General features: G+C 25.4%; 1 protein-coding gene across 6 annotated transcripts in view; it reads right to left on the bottom strand.

The window, feature by feature from the left end:
- LOC129607130 (tolloid-like protein 2) overlaps positions 1-19355 on the bottom strand; it is an 87552-nt gene extending 68197 nt beyond the window's left edge. For 2 of the 6 annotated variants that reach the window (XR_008696795.1, XR_008696797.1), the window contains exon 1: positions 19033-19351. The gene's annotated coding sequence lies outside the window, so the exon portion shown is untranslated. Of the gene's footprint in view, positions 1-19032 lie in introns of all 6 variants that reach the window. The other 4 variants (XR_008696796.1, XM_055517875.1, XM_055517873.1 and 1 more) reach the window with 4 other exon arrangements.
- Positions 19356-19641: the final 286 nt, after the last annotated feature.

The following is a 19641-nucleotide window of genomic DNA, read 5'->3' as shown; positions in this document are numbered from 1 at the left end:
TTAGTGCATATTTAATGCTTTAAGTTTGAATAATAATGGTTATTGTAACAAGAATATTTTCGAAAATAAAAACATTTTTTTAGTATTAAGTAGAGGTATTAAGTATGCCCATCGTATCCTGTCAATTCACAGAGTCTAGTAACCTCAATTTACTAAACTTCGTAAATAAAAATTATATTTTCAATATAAGAACATATGATTGCAACGCAATTTATATGAAAAAATCATACAATTATGAAAATGTGTTCATCTGCAACACAATTGGCATGTATGTATGCAGTGGCGGATCTATAATAAATGTAAAGTATGTATTAACAATGAGCGCCGAGAAACATGGGCGCCTAAATGAAAATTTGAATACAAAAAAAAATTAAATTTTTAAATTTATTTTTTCAAAAAGTGTTTTCTATTAATTGTTTTCTTTTTATTTACAGCTAAATTAACTTGATGACATGTATACCCTTATAAAAACAGCCTTTAACTCTGTAACTAATTCTGCATTAAGCCTGATAAACTTTTAAGAATGTGCAATTTAGCTGCTATTTTCCATTGCTTTGAAAGCGGGCGAGGTGGAAGGCTTTTTGCAAGTCACGTAGGGCGTTAAATAAATTAGAACCGGGCCTATATGTATAACAAAAATCTAATTCTTGCAAACTGAATAAAATTTAATAACAAAGTTTCGTAAACCACTTTCTATTTAAGGTGAGTTTTTCACTCTTTAAAATTACTTTCTCTTTAAATAATTAAATATTAGACGAAATAAAACTAAAAACTCTTTCAATAATTATTATTGGTGACGAATACCAAATGTTGTCCCACATTTCTCATCTAGTCACACAATTATAATGATTTATTATTAAATTTCCCCTTCATAAAATGATGCCATTTTTAATTTTTCTTACAAAATTATTAAAAAAAAAATTCACTAATGAAATAATGAATTTCACGTCGTTCGCGCGCATATCATAAAACAAATTCAATTTTTTTTCAAAAATTAAATTAAATTTTTCTACTAGATTTCAAAAAATATTATTCAATCTGACAATTTCTTTTTTTTAAATGCGTTTTCTTCAATTTAGTTATTGCAATTTCCGTTTTTCTTTTTTTTTTTCTGTATCCATAAGTATTCAGAAATATTCGATTTCCTTACATATTTCATTTAAATACAAGAAATTTAAATTGCATTTAATGCATATATTAAAGAGTACAATAATATGTACACATTGAATATCATGCATACATGAATTTCAATATGAATCCCCGCATTTATAAAGGCACATAAACCATTCAAAGGATGCAAAGAAAGAAAATAGAAAGCCGTATATATTTTTTCAAATATACTGTGTAAGCTGCTCACTTCAGAAATTATTAAGCGCCTGTTAAAAAATTTTAACTCAAAGCAACATAAAAGTAGGAAAAAAAATGCAAAAACACCCCCAGATAAAAATGAATTTGAATTGATTTTCACTTAAATCTCGTTTTGTTTGTGCTCTTGTAATAAATTTTTTTTTTCTCTTGCTCTTTATTGGAATTGCTTGCATCCATAAATAGTAAATGTTAAAAATATTGACGATATTGAATTATTTTAAATTTGCAATACCTAAAATTTGTAATTATATTTTTATTTAATTTCGAAAATATTAAGAAAAGAATCACAACCAAAATAAAAATAGGCGAGATATGAAAAGTATGTCGCAGGAATAATATAATTCTTGTTCGACGGAGATAAGCTCGAAGGAGTGCTTTTAAACTACACATCCAAAATTATTATCAAAGGGTTTTTCTACTCTTATTGTGTCACACCATAGCAAATATACAAATCAAATGAGTATGGTCATATAGAACCTTTTATAAATATCACATCGTTCCTCACAAGTGCACAACAGAATGGCATTAGTTTCTCAAGTACACCTCTTCTTGGCCTGGAACCCTTCTGCGGAATCGGATCAAACACGATTCGAGAAGAATTAAGGAAGGAAATGGAGAGGTGACCTTCGGAACGCTGGAGAGGACTTCCGGGGCTTAGACAGGCTAAGGAACTTCTGGAAAATTACGACCAGGGGCGCTTCTCCCGAGCCTTTGAAGTTACTTGAATTCATCAGTAGAGTGGGTTTCGAGAGGGTGTTGTAGGACTTTGTCCTACACTTATTTTGGGGGCACAATAAATCTATATAATTATTTTCCGATCGCGTTCCATTGTTACCTCTTCTTTGCAGTTCACAATCTACAATCCTCAAAAAATTTATTCTTAATATTTTTGTAACGAGCCATAATGAATAATATTATTCATAGTATTATAAGAGCAAACAGTTCTATAGCGAAAAATTGAAACACAATTTTGTTATAGCGTTGCCTATTTGCTTACACCTTTTTGCTTTAACCTTTTTGGAAATAGGTGTACTTTAAACAAAAGGATTCTTCTCCTATCCAAAATTCTCGAAAATCCAAAACAATACTTTGCATATTCTTTATAGTTCATATCTCTTAAACCATTGAAGCTTCCAAGGTTAACATTCAAGTTAAACGAATTTGTATATGAATCTCTTCAATTTATATCACTGCCAGTCTTATATCTGATCATCATTTTAAAGGTCAAAGCTTAAAAATTTTGAGAAACTTAATTTGTAAATTCAGTAAAATCTTATCTTCGAAAGTCCTCCCACTACGCGGGAGACCCTTTAAATTTAATATTTTTTCTTTGTTTTAAGAATAATGAAAAATCAACAATGTCAGCATAATAAGCAATGGGATTACAAAGTATGAATCGATTATCTGCCCCCAATTTTTTTGTTATATAAACGTCGAAATATATTTTGTTAAAAAAAAATCACATCTTTTCCATGACGTCAATTACACATTACACACATACTAATTGTACGTCATCATCTTAATTAAGTAGTGTTAAAGTTCACATTGCATAAACGAACGCAAGAGATGTTAGTCACTAGAATATTAAGGTATTTAAACACTTGCACCTCATCTATAACCTTATTATTAAATTTCTGATTTAATCTTATCCTAGAATTTTTTTACCAAATTTATTTATAATACACTCACTTGTAGTACAAAAATATAACACAAACACAATATTAAATTAAAAGTATTTCCCTTATCAAAGTGTGTACATGATTTATGTGATGAGTCCTTTAAATAACAATTTTTTAATTTTTTTTTTTGTTGAATAACTTGTTTTCTGTCGAGATCTGATATTATTATTCAAGCACATCATAAGAACTTGAATTTTTCTTGTATTACATCAATAGCGTATTACGGTTTATGTGTGTATTCCTTCATATTTTTTTTTATATTATGCTTTAAATTTAGACCTTGATTAATGATATTGTAATGAACTTATATGAATAGGTACACAGACATTGATACATGACATAATTATTAAAAATTAATATAATAGGAAAATTATTAGTAAAACCTCCGTGTTAATGGAAAATAAACGGTAAAGGATTTCTCTTTTTCCAAAATAAAATTTCATAGACGGAATGGTATAGGTTGCTTGCTAATATTTGGTTTACTTTTTTTGGGTGACAAAAATATTTTTTATATATTAATTATTAAGTGACCTTAAAATATTTTTTTTCTATATAGCACTTAATCATTAATTCTATACTATCCTAAGAGTTAATGATTTATTATAAATAGTTTCATAATACTGTATGTAGTGCGTATCTATGTGAGCATATGAGTGAATGTGTTTATAGGGCCAATACATATATAAAAAAATATATTTTATTTTTGCTATTGCTAGCAATTTTATTCAATCCTCCCGTCCGTACAACTAAATTGTCAATAATTCAAAAATATATATTTGGTAATTTATTAAATGCTCTAGAAGATAAAATCGAATTCATATATTAGACGTTCTAAACAGGTTTGAGTCTTAACTAAAACAAATCTTTCTTAGATTTAGTAAATATGTACATTTTTCATATAAAAACAATAATAAAATATGTTAGACAGAGGTGCATAAGTTGATTTTGGACACATTCTCATAACATTTAAGTTCTTTGTATTCAATTTCGAAAATTTGGAGATCATGAAATTAAAACAAGAAATGTGTCTCACAAAAATTTGGTAAAAAATTTTATTTTGGAAAAACATGCTTACTAAATTTCAAAAATCTGTTTAAGTTTGAAAATTCGAGCAATAGACTTTTCAAGTGAAATATTCAAATTTCAAATAGAAATTCATGTTAGTTTTGTTCAAAAATTTTTAGAACTTTCATAAAGTTTTACCTGATTACGAAAGTTTTAGTTTATACTCCTAGCTAAGTCTCAAACCTATTTAGAATTTCAAACAGTATTTACATAATAGAATTTTAATCTGAAAATTAAAATTAACTTAGACTACAAGTTGATGATTTACAAAGTCTGTTGTATAGTTGATGACAACCGTCATAAGAATCTGATATTATCGAGGAAATATTTTATATCTGGGGTAACATAACCACACTAGTCTGCTAGAAACCACACATTTTCAAATATCAGCGCTTTCTAGCAGACCTTATGATGGAATTAGTACAATTATACGCCATGTCCAAAGACAAATTTTTTCTAAGATACCACCAACGGCCTACAGCAATAAATGTTCGCAACAAAATTATTGACACACAACTACATATTAAAATTTCTCTTTAACTCTCGTAATCAAATAGGCAATTTTATCTACCGAGTAATTTTGTTTTTGATTTTTCCTTTAAAAATATAATTATTCCAAGTCCTCGAGATAATTTTATTTAAAAAAAAACCTAAGGATAACTAAAACAAAAAAATAAAATAAAAGAAATTAATATTCAATAATTTTTCACTTAATACTGTGATTTTCTTTAATTAATAATCATGATAATGAAGATACGATAATAACAATAAGTGTGGGTGAAATTTAATATCGTAAGAATTTTTATATAATGAGTACTTTATATTATTATATTGTATATGCATGTATGTGTTCATTAAGTACAGTATTGTGTTATGAGAACTAAAGTTACTAATATTAATTTAGCTGACTTGTTCATTATAATAATTATAAAGATGAACCCAAGTCCTAGATATAAAAGAAGAATATTATTATTTAAATTATTGAGCTCTTGTTATAAAAAATTAATACAAGAGGTTTCTCCTTCTTTATAAAACATTTAATTTTTCTTTTGTTTTCTACCATGGTTAGGATACTTTGGGAAATATATTAAAAGTGAAAGGGTTATTTGTCAGAAAAAAAAATATAGAATTTCAATTAAATTAGTTTGAAAAATGAACTGAAAACAATTAATAATTATTATTTTGAAATTAATTATTACAGCTAGAATTTAATTAGATTTAGATAATCTGGGAACAAAAAAAATTCTGGGAAGTTGTCAAAGAGATAATTTGTATTTTATAGTATTTTAATTAATGAGGTTTTTGAATGGAAAATTAAAAGTGAGCAACTTCATTTAACGAAAGGTCATGATTCTGGGAGGATTTCTAAACTAATTTAAATTTTGGGATGAAGAGAGTTTGGAGATCAAAACCAATACACTTTTCAAAAATATTTCAAGACTCGATATTTTGAATGGGAGATGACAAATGATTCCGAATAAATTGAATAAAAACCAATACAGTAAAACTTCCATATAACGAACCTCTAAAATCGATAAATATCTTGTTCATAATTTATAGGCAAATTCACTAAAAAAATTAAATTACAAATTTGCTGATTCCACAATTGGATAATAAATTTTTCGATTGTCCTGTCAAATATCAGTCTCCAATTTGTGATAAATTTCCACTATTAAATAATTTTGCAATTTGTTCTTTATGATGTGTCCAGACTTGTAGTGATGGTTGCTTTGTAATTGAATGAATTAGTGAATTTAATTACTTGACTCTTTTTTTTGTATAACAGGCTTAACTGGTCATAAAAATATTTTATAACTGTTTTAAGAAATCTATATATAATTTGAGTTTTTATTGTTTTATCAAGGTTTCGATTCTGTTTTGCAATGCTTCATTTGATTCAAAGTTGGATGGATGTTATTTTAATGAAATTGATCTATGAATCAGATTAGCTCAGTATCTTAAATATTTAGCTGCATCGCGTCATTTATGTTTATATAAGTGTTTGAAAATATTCTTTTTGAGATGTTGAGATGTATACGCTAAGGGTATTCGACTCAGCGTTTCATTTACAGTTCTAATTTAAGAGTTAATAATTTGAATGTAGTTGTTGCATAAATGGCAAGCACATTTAATTTTTTTTTTTCATTTTTATGATAGTGTACCCACTAGAATTTTCAATTGTTCACCTATTTATATGAAATAGGAACTAAAATATTGCACTGTTTTTAAGACACTCCACACAATTTCTTGTTAGTTTTTATTTAGGTCGTATTGAGGAATTTGGTTTTTGTTTGATTCTCTTTCAGGTTTTTTATAATTTTTTTTTTTAATTTAATATAATTATTGGGTTCAGTCGATACTGAATTGATTTCAATTACTTTCTCTAATTCAATTTCTATTTTTCATTTTCTTATTTTTTTTCTCTCGTTTGTTTCAAATTTCTTTCAATTTCATTCTAATTATTATGGTATATTTTCAAATTTTAATTGCCAAGATTATGTTCTAATTTAGTGATTTTATTATATTATAGCAAGATTTTCTTGAGGAGTGTTTGAAAAGATTATAGAAAAATTATCAGGGATTATTCAGAAAAATCTCAACAATTTCAAGAAATATAAATTTTGTGACCTTCCGGTTATAAAGAAAAACACCGCCGAAATGTTAATTCTTAAAAGAATGAAAAGGGTCTTAAATTACTGATGCCCGAATAAAAGCAGCCGCACTTTCATTTCCAATTTTCATTCAAAATTATTATTGGTTATCATTATAAATGTATATTTTTTCTCAATTTCTTATTTTCCATTATTCTTTTCAATTCAATCACAGCAAATTTCATTCAAATATTCAATTGAAAAATGAAAAGAAAAATTACATTCTTAGAATTTAAAATGAAAATGAATAAGAAACTTTTTACATGCACATCATCCCCCATTTTCCATTTTCTTAAAGGGTAGATGAATCCAAAATAAAAGGAAAAATCATGAAAAGGATGAAAACACAAACAGAATATTAAAAGAAAAAAGGATTTATGATATTTTTTTCCCCACTTCCTTTTCGTTTTTTTTTTGAGAAAAAATTTACACTGCAATGCTCAATAAAAATGAAGAACTTGAAAGAAAAAAAAAACATCATTGTTTTTTATTATTGTACGAATCACAAAAATTTAACTTTCTTGTATCCTTGTATGTATACAAAGAAAAAAAAATATCATAATCCTTTGTACATAGATTTTTTTTATTAAGGAAATTTTTTAAAACCAGCAAAAATAATCATACCACACTTTGTCCAGGATACGAAAATCATACTTTTATAGCATTTTTAATCTCACTTCCTTCTATATGGAAACAAAACAAGAACAAGAACGAAAAAAAAATTTACCAGCACAAAAAGATAAAAAGGATATAAAAATGGCCAAGAAAAGAAGCTCAGGTGATGTACAAAAAATTTTTATTCTTTTGCTTTAACAAAAAATAAAAACAGGATAATTTTTCCCTTTTATTTTATTTTTCTTTATGTAAGAATTTCCTAAAAATGCCTAAAAGATGTAAGGACAAAATTTTAGATAAAAAAAGAGGAAAATTCGGGCTTTCCATCTTATTTTTAAATTAATTTTTTTCTTTTTATTTTTTAGAAATTTTTTTTCTATTTTCGGTTTGGTCCGCTAATAGCTTTGTTGTTCATGTGGTAATTTATAGGTCTAGTTCAACAAATAATTACTCTGGAATATTATTTGAGAAATTAAGCATTTGAACAGCTGAACAGACGAATAATTTTTAAAATTGAATATTAAATATTGAGTAAGTTCTTAAAATTTTATAAAAATGTTCTTGATTATGACTAAAAATTTAAAATCTTTTTATGGTGGAAATTTGAAAATTATCGAAATTGCAGTGACAATTGTGGCATATTCGTTCAGTTTGACTAGTCTATGTAAATTTGCTATACTATAATATGACTAGCCTAAAGTTAAATTGGAAAATTTTAACTTGTATTGGTTGCATACAAACACGCGGTGGAAATTAATCTTGCAAAATTTCTTTTAACAAAAATTTTTCGGCTTTGATTTTAACTGTATGAACTTAACAAAATGAACTAAATGCAGCTAAAACATCTAAAACGCATCTGGTGGTTTTCAAACTTGCACACTATTCAAACTGATTAATCATTAGTTTTGCTCTTTTGTGTTTTTGTGCCTATAGTTCATGAAGAAAAGCACGGTTATTTCAGCTCTTAAAATTAAATCGAAAGGTCTTGTTCATTTCAGTCTTTCCGTCCTATCCCTCTCCTATAAGTCCTATTACTCAAAAAGTCTTAATATTCACATGCTACTCCATAACAGTCCTTTGTTTCTTGGCACAGATTATTATTTTATCACTTACTTCGGGGACAACAAAATTCCTATGAATTTGTTAATATTACTTACACAAAAGAGAGCATTCACCATACGATCTTTGATACAATAATTTTCTCTATATTCCTTTTCTAATTCCATCTTTTCCAAACTGAGCTTGAATACTCTCAAATAAAATGTTCGAATGCTCAATAAATCTCTGCCGAATTAGCAAAAGAAAATGAGATTTGACTTACTTCTTTCTTTTTTAACTTTCTATACTTTTTAATGAAATTTTTAGAAAAGTAATTTATTATTCATATTCAAAATTTTTGATTACCTAAAATAATTTTCTTGTTCCTCCAGAAAAAAAAAATTCTGTTCACATCAAGAAAGGTTTTGTGTTTCACAATAATATTTTTTATATAGAGTTTTAATTATTTTCTTTAAAAATATATTTGTGTGTAAGTTGTTGCGGAATATATATACAAATTAGTCAAAATGTTGAAATAAATTTATTATAAAAATTCCAAAATTCTTATTTGATTGCATTGCCAACTTTCAATATAAAGGCTAAATTTTAATAATAAATTATTGTGAATTTTATTTTTCAAATAAAAATTGAATAGTTTTTGCTTGAAAGTTGAATTAAATTAAATTTTCTTTATAAAATAATAATTGTTATACTTCCATATAAAATAATAATTGTTATACTTTATAAAAATTCAACGTAATCTTACGTGTATGCAAACGAATATATGCGTGTTCCTCTTAAAAGTCACACCGAATATAAAAATAGGAATTATTCACAATATGGCGAAGATCGGGAATTTGCGAGACAAATTATTTTTCAATATAATATATCTTTATCTAAATATGATAATTCACAGACACACGGGAGAGTGAATATAACAGAGAATTCGAAATTTGAATATTGCTTATACTCTCTGTAAGGCGGAAGAAATAATATATAAATGAAAGTTTTTGATAAAATGTCATAGTTAGAGTTTTATAATTCAGATAGATCTTTTGCGAAATTCTCCAAACATTTCTTTATAATATAATTTTTTAAAAATTCTGTAAATTGAAATTGCAATGTAAATTGAAAAATTAATTAAATTTGTAAATAATTGAAATCAATACACTTGATTTATTGGGAAATATAGTCTTAAAAATGGACACAAGTTTGAATTGATAAAAAACTTTTTCAGTAACTGGAACTATATTCATAATCAAAGAGGTCTCAAATCTAAGAAGATCATGTTCTGTGTTCAAATTTTGCCTAATAGGAAATTGAAGTCAAAAAATGTTCGAAATAGGAATATGACATTCGCCTTCGCGTAACATTGTGAGTTGAATTTTGCGAGAGACATTGAGAGAGAATTTTGCGAGAACAAACTGTTCACTATTTTCTAATATTTTCCTTATAATCAATAAAAAAAATTTAAGGAAATTAATGCCTTGCAAACATATTCAGTACAATATTTATTACAGCATTATTTTTAATTGATTTGGAAAATTTTCTTTATGAGCCCAATTACATATAATAGTACATTACAAAACACAACACAAATTATACAAGCACAGAATAAAGTACTCAATTTAGTAATTATCAATTTCCTGACCATGCTCTTATTTTAAAGTAGTTACTCTAATAGTTAGTTTCATATTGATTACAAGAATAGTAACTAAATTTCCTAAATGGTTACTTTTAATTTTAAATTTATACAATATTAAATATTTAATTTTTACTATTGTATTTCAAGGATCTGAAAGAATTTCTCTTGTAAAAGTTTCAAATTAACCCTGAAATGCTTAGATTACTTAGATATTTTGTTTTCTTCCCTGTATAACATATTCTTAATGTGTTATACTTTAAAAGTGTTTCCACTTTCTTATGTATTTTAATAAATGACATTTTTTATGAAAAAAGCAAAATCATGTTAGTGAAAAAGAAGAAACTTGTTCTTTTACAATTTTTTGTTTTTTGTTCTTTTTAAAGTTTTTCAAATTTTTCTTGTTATTTTTTATGTAATTTTCTTATAAATTCTCTACACTTACATACATTGAACATTATGTAAGTTGTTACTGTTACGATTATTATTATCATTATTAATATTATATATAGAGTCGGTTGTTATTATCATGATCGATTAAATTTTAAAGCGCCTAAGGTTATGTTATAAAATTACACATTTATATTGCGTATATAAAAATGTATGTACATACGTTTAATAAGTTTTGTTATAAAAATTTTAATAAAATAAAAACTTTACAATTCTTTTGTTTTTTAAAGTAAGGAAATTACTGTTACCGTTTGCTGTGTGTGTGTGTGTTCTCCTTGTGTTATTCTTTTTTACTTAAATTGCGAGTAACAGAGAAAATAAACCACAATGACAACATCTTATAAATGAAATAAAAAAATTTTCTTTAATCATCATATAGTTTTGTACTCCTTTTTTCTCTTTCTCTCTTTTATTTCAACAATACATAATATAGATATATGTACATACTCACAAGAACTGACAGTGTTGTAAATGTTGAACGTAAAATTATAATTTTGTATTTAAATTATATGTATAATGTATACCTATGTATGTTCGGTAGTATTTCCAAGAAAACGAAAAGTATTGTAAGACAACCTTTACAGAATTTATCAAAATTGAATACGAAAGAAAAAAAAAATTGTTTTTTTCTGCCTAACCTGAGACCTTTAGGGCAGTTAAATTTACATACCAAAAATATGTTCATAATTTGAAACAAGTTCTGTGTAAAAAAAAAATATATAAAACATTTAAAGACGTGAAGGAGAAAGGGAAGAGGTAGGGGGTGGGAGGGAGAAGAGGAGGAGGAGTAGGAGGAAGATGAATTTCGCCCCCATTAATTACGAAATTGTAATGTAATTTTAATTAGTAAGAAAAATTACACAAATAAATTTATTTTCACTATAAATAATGAATGAAATTTATTTTTATAAATTTTGATTCCAACCATTGTACATGAGGAGAATATCCGGAAAAATAAAATTTGAATTAGATTTAAAAATTGATTCTTTCGAAAAATTGATTATTTCGAAAAATTGATTATTTATTTAAAGAAAAGAACAACTTGGGCAGTTTAGATTCTAAAAAGAAGCCTTTAAAAGCCAAAAATTGTTGTGGATTATTAAGAGAATATTTCAAAGGCTATTTTGTCAACATGAAATGTTGTTATTTGTCGAAATTACGAAAAATCACCGCAAAATTTAAAATAGGTTTTGAAGTGCATTACAAGTGAATTATGCCGTAAATGTAATTTGGAAAATAATTTCTTGACAAACTGTACATTCGTTCATATACTAATAAGGTTCTACAATAAATGAAAAATTCTACATGCATGTGTAAGCAAGAGTACAATTTTAGTAAGCATAATAAATCATGTTCAAATCAGAATCGGGAGCAAGTTAAAATATTGTCAAATGAAAAAGTATTGCAAATTCTGACAAATTACATTTTAATAGATCTAGCATTCTTTTTTAATATAAATAATTTATAAAAGCGGCAACACTACTTACTTAATTGTTGCATGACATTAATTGAAATATCAGTGACAATGAATTGATTTAAATGTTTTTTCAGTAATGATTAATAGTAACTGTCTTACGTTTAATTTAATTAGGTGAGTATGAACAGAATCGATTTTCTGCCTGGCGTCAAAAGTAATGCTTTCTTAATGTAGTGACTTTAATAACTTAAAATAGAATTAAAATTCTGAAAATATGCTTGATGCATTCGTTCTCTTTATTTGTATATTTTAAAGAAGCTGGCCTACACACCAGTTAATAGACTACTGTTATACAAATACAGCATTATTAAAATCTTTTGATAATATCTTTAATGAAAAAAAAATAAATTCTTGTCCTTTGTATTATTATTTAAGGACAAACATTGAACGCATTTCATATACAAAATAATGTTTTTTTTTTATGTTTGTGTGTAACATTAAAATCTCGGTCTAGACAAACGAATCCATTAAAATATTTGACAAGAAAATAATGGAATGTTTTTAACTTGTGCCATTGTAATTTTTTTTTTATTTACGCTAGTTGCGTTAATTAATTTTCGTTGTACATTATTTTTACTTTTTTTTTCTCCACTTTGTGGCCGAAAAAAAAATACAAGTAGAATAAAAACAAAAAAGAAATATAATTAATAATTTATAAAGTTAATAACACCTGGAGCTGTAAAATACACACACATACACTTGCGTATACCTTATAAATATTTAATTTAATATTAAAATATGAAAAGGATATTGAAATTTTTTTGGAAAAATATTTTCAGGATATACTTTTAAAACAAAACAAGAAAAAATATTTTCAGACCCCTCTCTCAGCTCCTTTATTAATTTAATTTTTATTACTTTGGAAAAATCTTGTAAAAAGTTTAATTTTAACATAGGTAATCAACCAAAAGCAAAAACAAAAAAAATTAATTTTGTTTCCTGTAACAATAATAAATCAACATTAACTTGTTAATTCCATTTAAAAATTATAAAATAAAGATTTGATTAATATAAAAGACTGAAACCCCACAACAAAACTCTTTTAAGGTTTTCGAAAAAAAACCAATTGTAAATTAAGGGCAACGGAAAAAAAAAGTTGTAATACTGACAAGGTCAGATTAAGGTCCAGTTAATAAAACTGTTAAAATATTATTTTAACAACCAAAAAAATTAATAACACTGATATTTTTAATGCCGAGGTTTTTAAAAGAAATTACATGCAAAAATTTAATAAAATGTTGCTAAAAACCACAGGGTTCTGTAAAAATTTATCATATTGGGAGTTGCTTATTCAATTAAAATAAAACGTATATATATTGTATAAGGTTTTGTAGAGCAACAATAATTTGTAATTTATAGTCACCTATTCCATTTATGTAGAAATGCAAAGACGTCATCAACTTACCTGGAAAAAATAAAAAGAAAATAAAATATTTTATTAAATTGAATTTAATAAATATAGATAATTATTTATTTTTATGTAAATTATCAAAATATATTGAAAATTTATTGTAGATTATGCGACCAAAGAGAATCTATAATGCGCTCCTACTAAGTGCAAAAAATTCTTGTTTGAGCATAAAACTTCTAAAAATTTCGAGTTGGTTATGAAGCCCGGCGGAACATGAAGCGAAATCTCTGAACAGAAAGATTTCCCTTTTTATTTTGTGAATAAGTATGTTGTGTATTCTAAGGGTTCTCTTCCCTTCAGGTAGAGTGTGCAATTATACGATTCTATTTTGAATTAAGTGATTTATCATTATTTTCTTAGAGTGTTTTTGGTCACAGTCTGTTATAAACCCCTTAACCTAACGATGATTCTGAAAAATTTTCTAGTGGTCAGGCCGCGCCCATTTTGATTTTGTCCTCATTTCCGTTCGAACCGTGTGAAAAGCAAAATAAAAAAAAGGGGCTGCTGTGTGGGTGAACAATGAGGGTGTTGTCTTCCTTCTTGTACTTTTCTTCAAAATTTAATTGTATAAAATGAAAAAAAAATTACGAGAAAATCTTCAAGAAACCAGTTTTGTCCACGAAATAAGTTAAGCCGATTATAAATGTATTTTCACTAGTAGGGTTATATGTTTTTGTTCTACTAACCAAACAGGCAGAAGAATTACTTATAAAATTCTACAAAGTACAAAGCAAATATAAATTTTGCTCACCTTAATAAAATACAAGAATACCATAAGCGACATCTCTTGCTCATAGGCAGAAATTTATACAAAATTATTCTTGGTTCATATGAAAAAATGTTCCTTAACCTTAACTCAAAATGTTCAATATTGAAAAATCTACCTAAGTAATTCGAAAACAAATTTGTATTATATAGGGCAACTTTTATAAACTTTTGTGGCGTGTGGGCAAATATGTACAATGTGAGTATGAGTATGGGTTATTACGAGTTTCTTACATTATCTACTAACAAGAAGAAATGATATTTTCAACTGACTTTATTGATTGTTTTGTTTCGACAAATAATAGATTTGTATAAAATTTTATGTGCCTATAATTGAACTCTTAAAATTTTTAGGAAAAATTTTAATAGTCAAAATAGAATATTTTTTTTCTAACAAGAAAATTAATTGGTAACATTTTGAAGTTGAATGCCCATGGGGGCACTTTTCCGTCGGCTGATATGTTAAAATTTTCGTTTTATAGCTTAAATTTCTAAAACTACAAATTTAATACTTTAATTATTTTATTAGCAAAGAAAATAGTAAATAATTTTTACTCATGCGTATGTTTTAATATTAATTTATTCAAATGAAAATTAAATGAATCTCGCCGCCGCCATGAAAATGAAAATTACTTCATTTACAATTTTAATTTTTCTGTTTGCTTTAATGACCAACAATTTAACATTCCAAATAGACATACATGTTTAAACGTATGTACATATATGTGCAATCCCTTCTTCTTTTATTAAAATGATAATTAAAAGTAAATATGTGTGTGCAAATGGAAAAATTTTGTGATTCTTCCAAGCCACTAAAAATTTAACTAATAAAAGAGATTTGATGGGAAATTTAAGCTGAAAATATAAAAATAATAAAGTTAATTTTAGAAATAAAAGTAAAGATAAGAATTTAATCTTTTTTAATCGCTCTTTATTTTGGCCAACACAATTATGCCCAAAAATTTTTTTAATACACTCATTAATTACAAAATTCTGTAAATTAAAAGAATGAGCTGTGGGTAAAATTCTATACCCTCCATGTATACGTACGCGTAATAAATTCGGTAAATTTAGTTTTTCACATGAAAAAAAACACACATTAATTTTTAAATAAGAAAGAGAAGAAATTTTGTAAATTAAGAAAATAAAAATTTATTCGCGGATACGAGCATTAATTACATCCTCCTAAAAAACAAAAACAAAAGACTCTCTTACAAATTTCACATGTACATGTATACATTCACATATCTAACAAAAACACATACATATACTTACATCATAATACAATTCTACATGTATTATGTAACCATAAACAGATTTTGAAATTTTTTGAATTAGATTTCATTAATATCAACGGTGCGATATTCTACCACTTTGTATTTTTTAAACAAAATGGCGAAAAAAAAAATTAAAAATTATAAAATAAAAATTTCTTTTAATGAGAATCCTGGGTATTGAGAATTGTTGTTGAATTGTTAAATGTTGTCGCGCTGTTTCCAGAAATACGAAAAAAAAATAAAACATAAATAGCGGTACAAAATCATATTTGTTCCCTACAGTGCGCTTTAACACTCTTGAACTCTTAAAATCTAAACGTTGAAGCGGGAAAAGTTTAATTTTGTGGAATATAAGGTAATTTTTTTTTTTCATTTTTATTTTGTCTCCTTTACAGTTTTTTTTTTTGTTTATCTTAATTATTTGTATAACGCTAAAAGTAAAAAAGTTTTCAATGTAATTTTATAGATTTACGACATATTCACATATGTCGATTGTATATAGGGATGCCATCAATTCAAAATTAATGAAGTTTTTAAAATAGTTTAAAATTTTGAAATGTCATGCAATTTCAGAAATTTTTACATAAATTTAACAATGACAGTCAGATATCTAAATTTTGGCATGATCAGCTTGAAATGACAGCGTAATTACAATCCTTTATGAGGTATAAACAATATGGTTATGACTCAATATTGCAAGTCTGTTTAGCATTAGGTAGCCAAAAGTTTCGTACTGTCACTCCACCCCGAAATCATGGAATTGAGCCGCGCTAAAACATAGTTTTGTTGTTATTGATTCATAAAAAAAAAAATTTATAATTTCAATAATGTTCATTTGAAATTTGAAACTCGAGTCTGTTGCAGTTTCCACACTGCAAGTTCATTATTACTGATACAAAATGTGAGAATAAATTTTGACAACCGCATGCCCTGTAGATTTTAATTTTTGCATAATGATTTAATAAAAATTGAACTACTGTAGCGTCATCTACAGTACTAAAACATTTTTTTTCCTTTTAGAAATTATTTTTATGTCATTAGTATTGTGTCAAATTTCAATAATATTTCATTGTTAGTTGAGAAAAACAAATATTAGAGTGCACAATGATTATCAGTTAAAAAATACTGTTTAGATTTTTTACTACACACACAATAATTTAACCTATATGAATCGGTTTTTTAAATAAGTCAGTGTGACAGGCACATTAAATGAACTTTGGATTCTGAATTTATCGAAATAAATATTCAGAAAAGTAAAATGGAATTTCATGAAATGAACTTGTTGCCTAGCTTCCCTTCCCAAATCTAATGAGATTTAATACACTCATACAAAGTACTTACTTTTTATTTATTCAAAGATGGTAATCTTATATCACTGTCATCAAAAATGGTTGGGAAACCGTTGTAAATATTAATATTAAAGCAATGTGAATACGTACACGCACATTTATAAGATTTTATATGAGAATTTTTTCTTTTATAGGTTGAAATTTTTTTTTATTATTTATTCAGATATGTAAAACAAGTATTTACATATGTACACACTACATGAGCATATATGTATACAAAATAAATAATGTATTAAATTTATTTATTTTTAAGTTTTGTACATTTTAATGTTTGAAAATAAGTTGAAAATATGAAAAGGAATAGCAGAAGAAGAAAAAAATGATGATGAGTTTTGTAAGTATTTTTCGCGCTTTTAAATTTTTTTTTCTGTTTTTAAATTCTGTATGTGATTAGTCATTATTTTTTAAATATCAAGAAGAAATGAAAGAAGAAAAAATACTGAAAAATACTGAAGCGAATAAAAATATTCGCAAATAAATGTGAAAATCAAGGAAAACAACAATTTTTTTTTCTCTCATTCTACTTGGCAACATTTTTCAGATTTGTTGCCTGCTTTTCTGTTTACATAGGTGTTAATATTATTGCTTTGTAACTTTTGTTGTCTCTTTCTTATTATAAATTCTTTGTTTTTTTTTATTCTTCCTCTTTTTTTTTTGAAAAGTAACATCTGGAAATTTTTAATTAATCAATAAAATATAAAGGAAAAGTTTCAATTGGATTTTTGTACTTTTTCTCTCTCTCTTTTTTTCAAATTTTCCAAACACATGCAAAATAAAAAAGTTTTTGCAATGTTTTTTTAAAAACTCTTTTATAAAGTATTTAAAAGATACTTGGCTTCGTATAAAACAAATACAGAAAAAATTCATAATTATCAACATTCCATCAAGAAAACGAAGGCGAAAATATTCTTTATTTATAGAGAAGTGCACAAAATATGAACGGCTTTTTCCACTTTATAACGTGTTGGTATAGGTGAATGTGTTTGACCTAAATATTTTTTAATTTTTTTAATTTTTCGATTTTAAGGAATTTTTTCTTAGAGTTTAAATAAGCAAAAAAGCATACACATTGTAGAAAATTCTAGATATTTTAAAACATTTTACTTATGTGTGTTTGTTTGACAACAAAATTCTAAAAAAATTTTTGTTTTTTAATTTATTCATATGAGTTTCAGGTATTTTGCTAAGAATAATAGGATAATATTAGAAAAATTATGTGTAATTATTTGTTTTCTTTTCGAAATATTTTCGTTCAGTAAAAGAAAAATGGAAAAAAGAAAGAAATTGGTGCTTATTAGTTTAAGACTGGGAGGTTTCTGATCATTTTCCCGTTCCGTGCGTCGATTTAAATTGTTTCATCTATTTGTGCGTCGGTTTTTCAATATTCCAAATAAAAAATTTATGGGCCTAAATTTTATACACAAAGCGAAACTAGTTATAAAAACTAATTGCCATTAAGTAAAATTATATCCCATTAACCATTTTAAAGAAGTAGCAACTTACTGTGTCAAAACAACATAATTTGTAAGATCTGATAATTTGTTAACAAGAGTCTAATTTACAACAATTTATTGAATTTTTCAAAATTTTCTTACTCTTGTATGAGTTATCTTTTCAAAATGTCAGTTTTTGGCTTATTCTAGCCCTCCCAAATTTATATAATAGCACATGAGCTTACATGTTTTTGTTAAATTGTCATATAATTTATGTCATATTTTTTTTTTGCCTTCCCCTAAAAATATGCAATGACATCTGATGAATTAATCAAAATAAAAAAACAGTTTTGGTAAAAAGACCAATTAAATAGGAATATTTTTTAACAATTTGATTTTTGGTCAATCAGAAACTTGGTATTTTAAAAATCACCTCTGTTCATTTTACAATTCATCTTCTTAACAGTAACTCCTTTTTAATTCATCTTCTTAACAGTAACGTAGAAACTTTTTAATTCAACTTAATTTTGAAAGAAAGGCTCGTTAATTGAGTATCAGATTTACTAAATAATTATTATTAATAATTATAATTATAATTACTTTTCATAAAATTAATTATAGTTACTTTTGAAAAAAATTATGGCGACTTTATAAAGCAGTTGATGCGCACATCAACACATGAGTGCACACAACGGATAGAAAATTAAAAGTTTAATAATAAATTTACTTACAAACTTTTGAAATTTTAATAAAATAATTTAAAATAATAAGCAAGTAAAATACAATTTTTTTAACTTAATTTAAAATATTACCATTTAAAATTAAATTTAATACAAATCGTAGTAGCTTCAAAACTAAATAAATGCTGTGTATTATCTTTCATTCACAATAGTTAAAAAAAAAAAGAGAAATTCATTTCCTTTTTCATGTATGTAGTTTTTTCATATACGTTATCAAAATTATAGTAATTTTACTATATTATATTCAAAATTTCAGTAGAAATAGTTATAACAATTTAGTTTGTCAAATTTATTATTTAAATGTTGGCAATAGTTTTAATTTAAATTTTGTTCAATTTATTAAAATTTTTCTTAATTCCTTGAAAATATTTTAAATTTGATACTTTTGTTACATTTTTTTTTGTTTAAGAATTTCCGAGCAAATTCCATTAAAATATTATTTTTGGTTTTTGAAATTTTTGACATTTGAAATTGCAATTTGTTCAATCATTATGATTTGACTAGCAATAGTCAATTTAATTATGCAGTATAAATAAACTGTTCAACACGTTATTAAAATATAATATTAAAAAAATAACAATTTAATAAAAATTAACGCAAATTATTTTTATTATTATATAGGTTTTTATTTAATTAATTATTATTAATTATTATATAATAATTATTTATATAATTGTCTAA

The sequence above is a fragment of the Condylostylus longicornis genome, unplaced genomic scaffold (genome assembly GCF_029603195.1).
Source record: "Condylostylus longicornis isolate FDR11 unplaced genomic scaffold, ASM2960319v2 ptg000026l, whole genome shotgun sequence".
In the NCBI taxonomy this organism is placed as follows: Eukaryota; Metazoa; Arthropoda; class Insecta; order Diptera; family Dolichopodidae; genus Condylostylus; species Condylostylus longicornis.
Note: the sequence above shows the minus strand (reverse complement) of the source record. Positions and strands in the feature narration are given on the sequence as shown.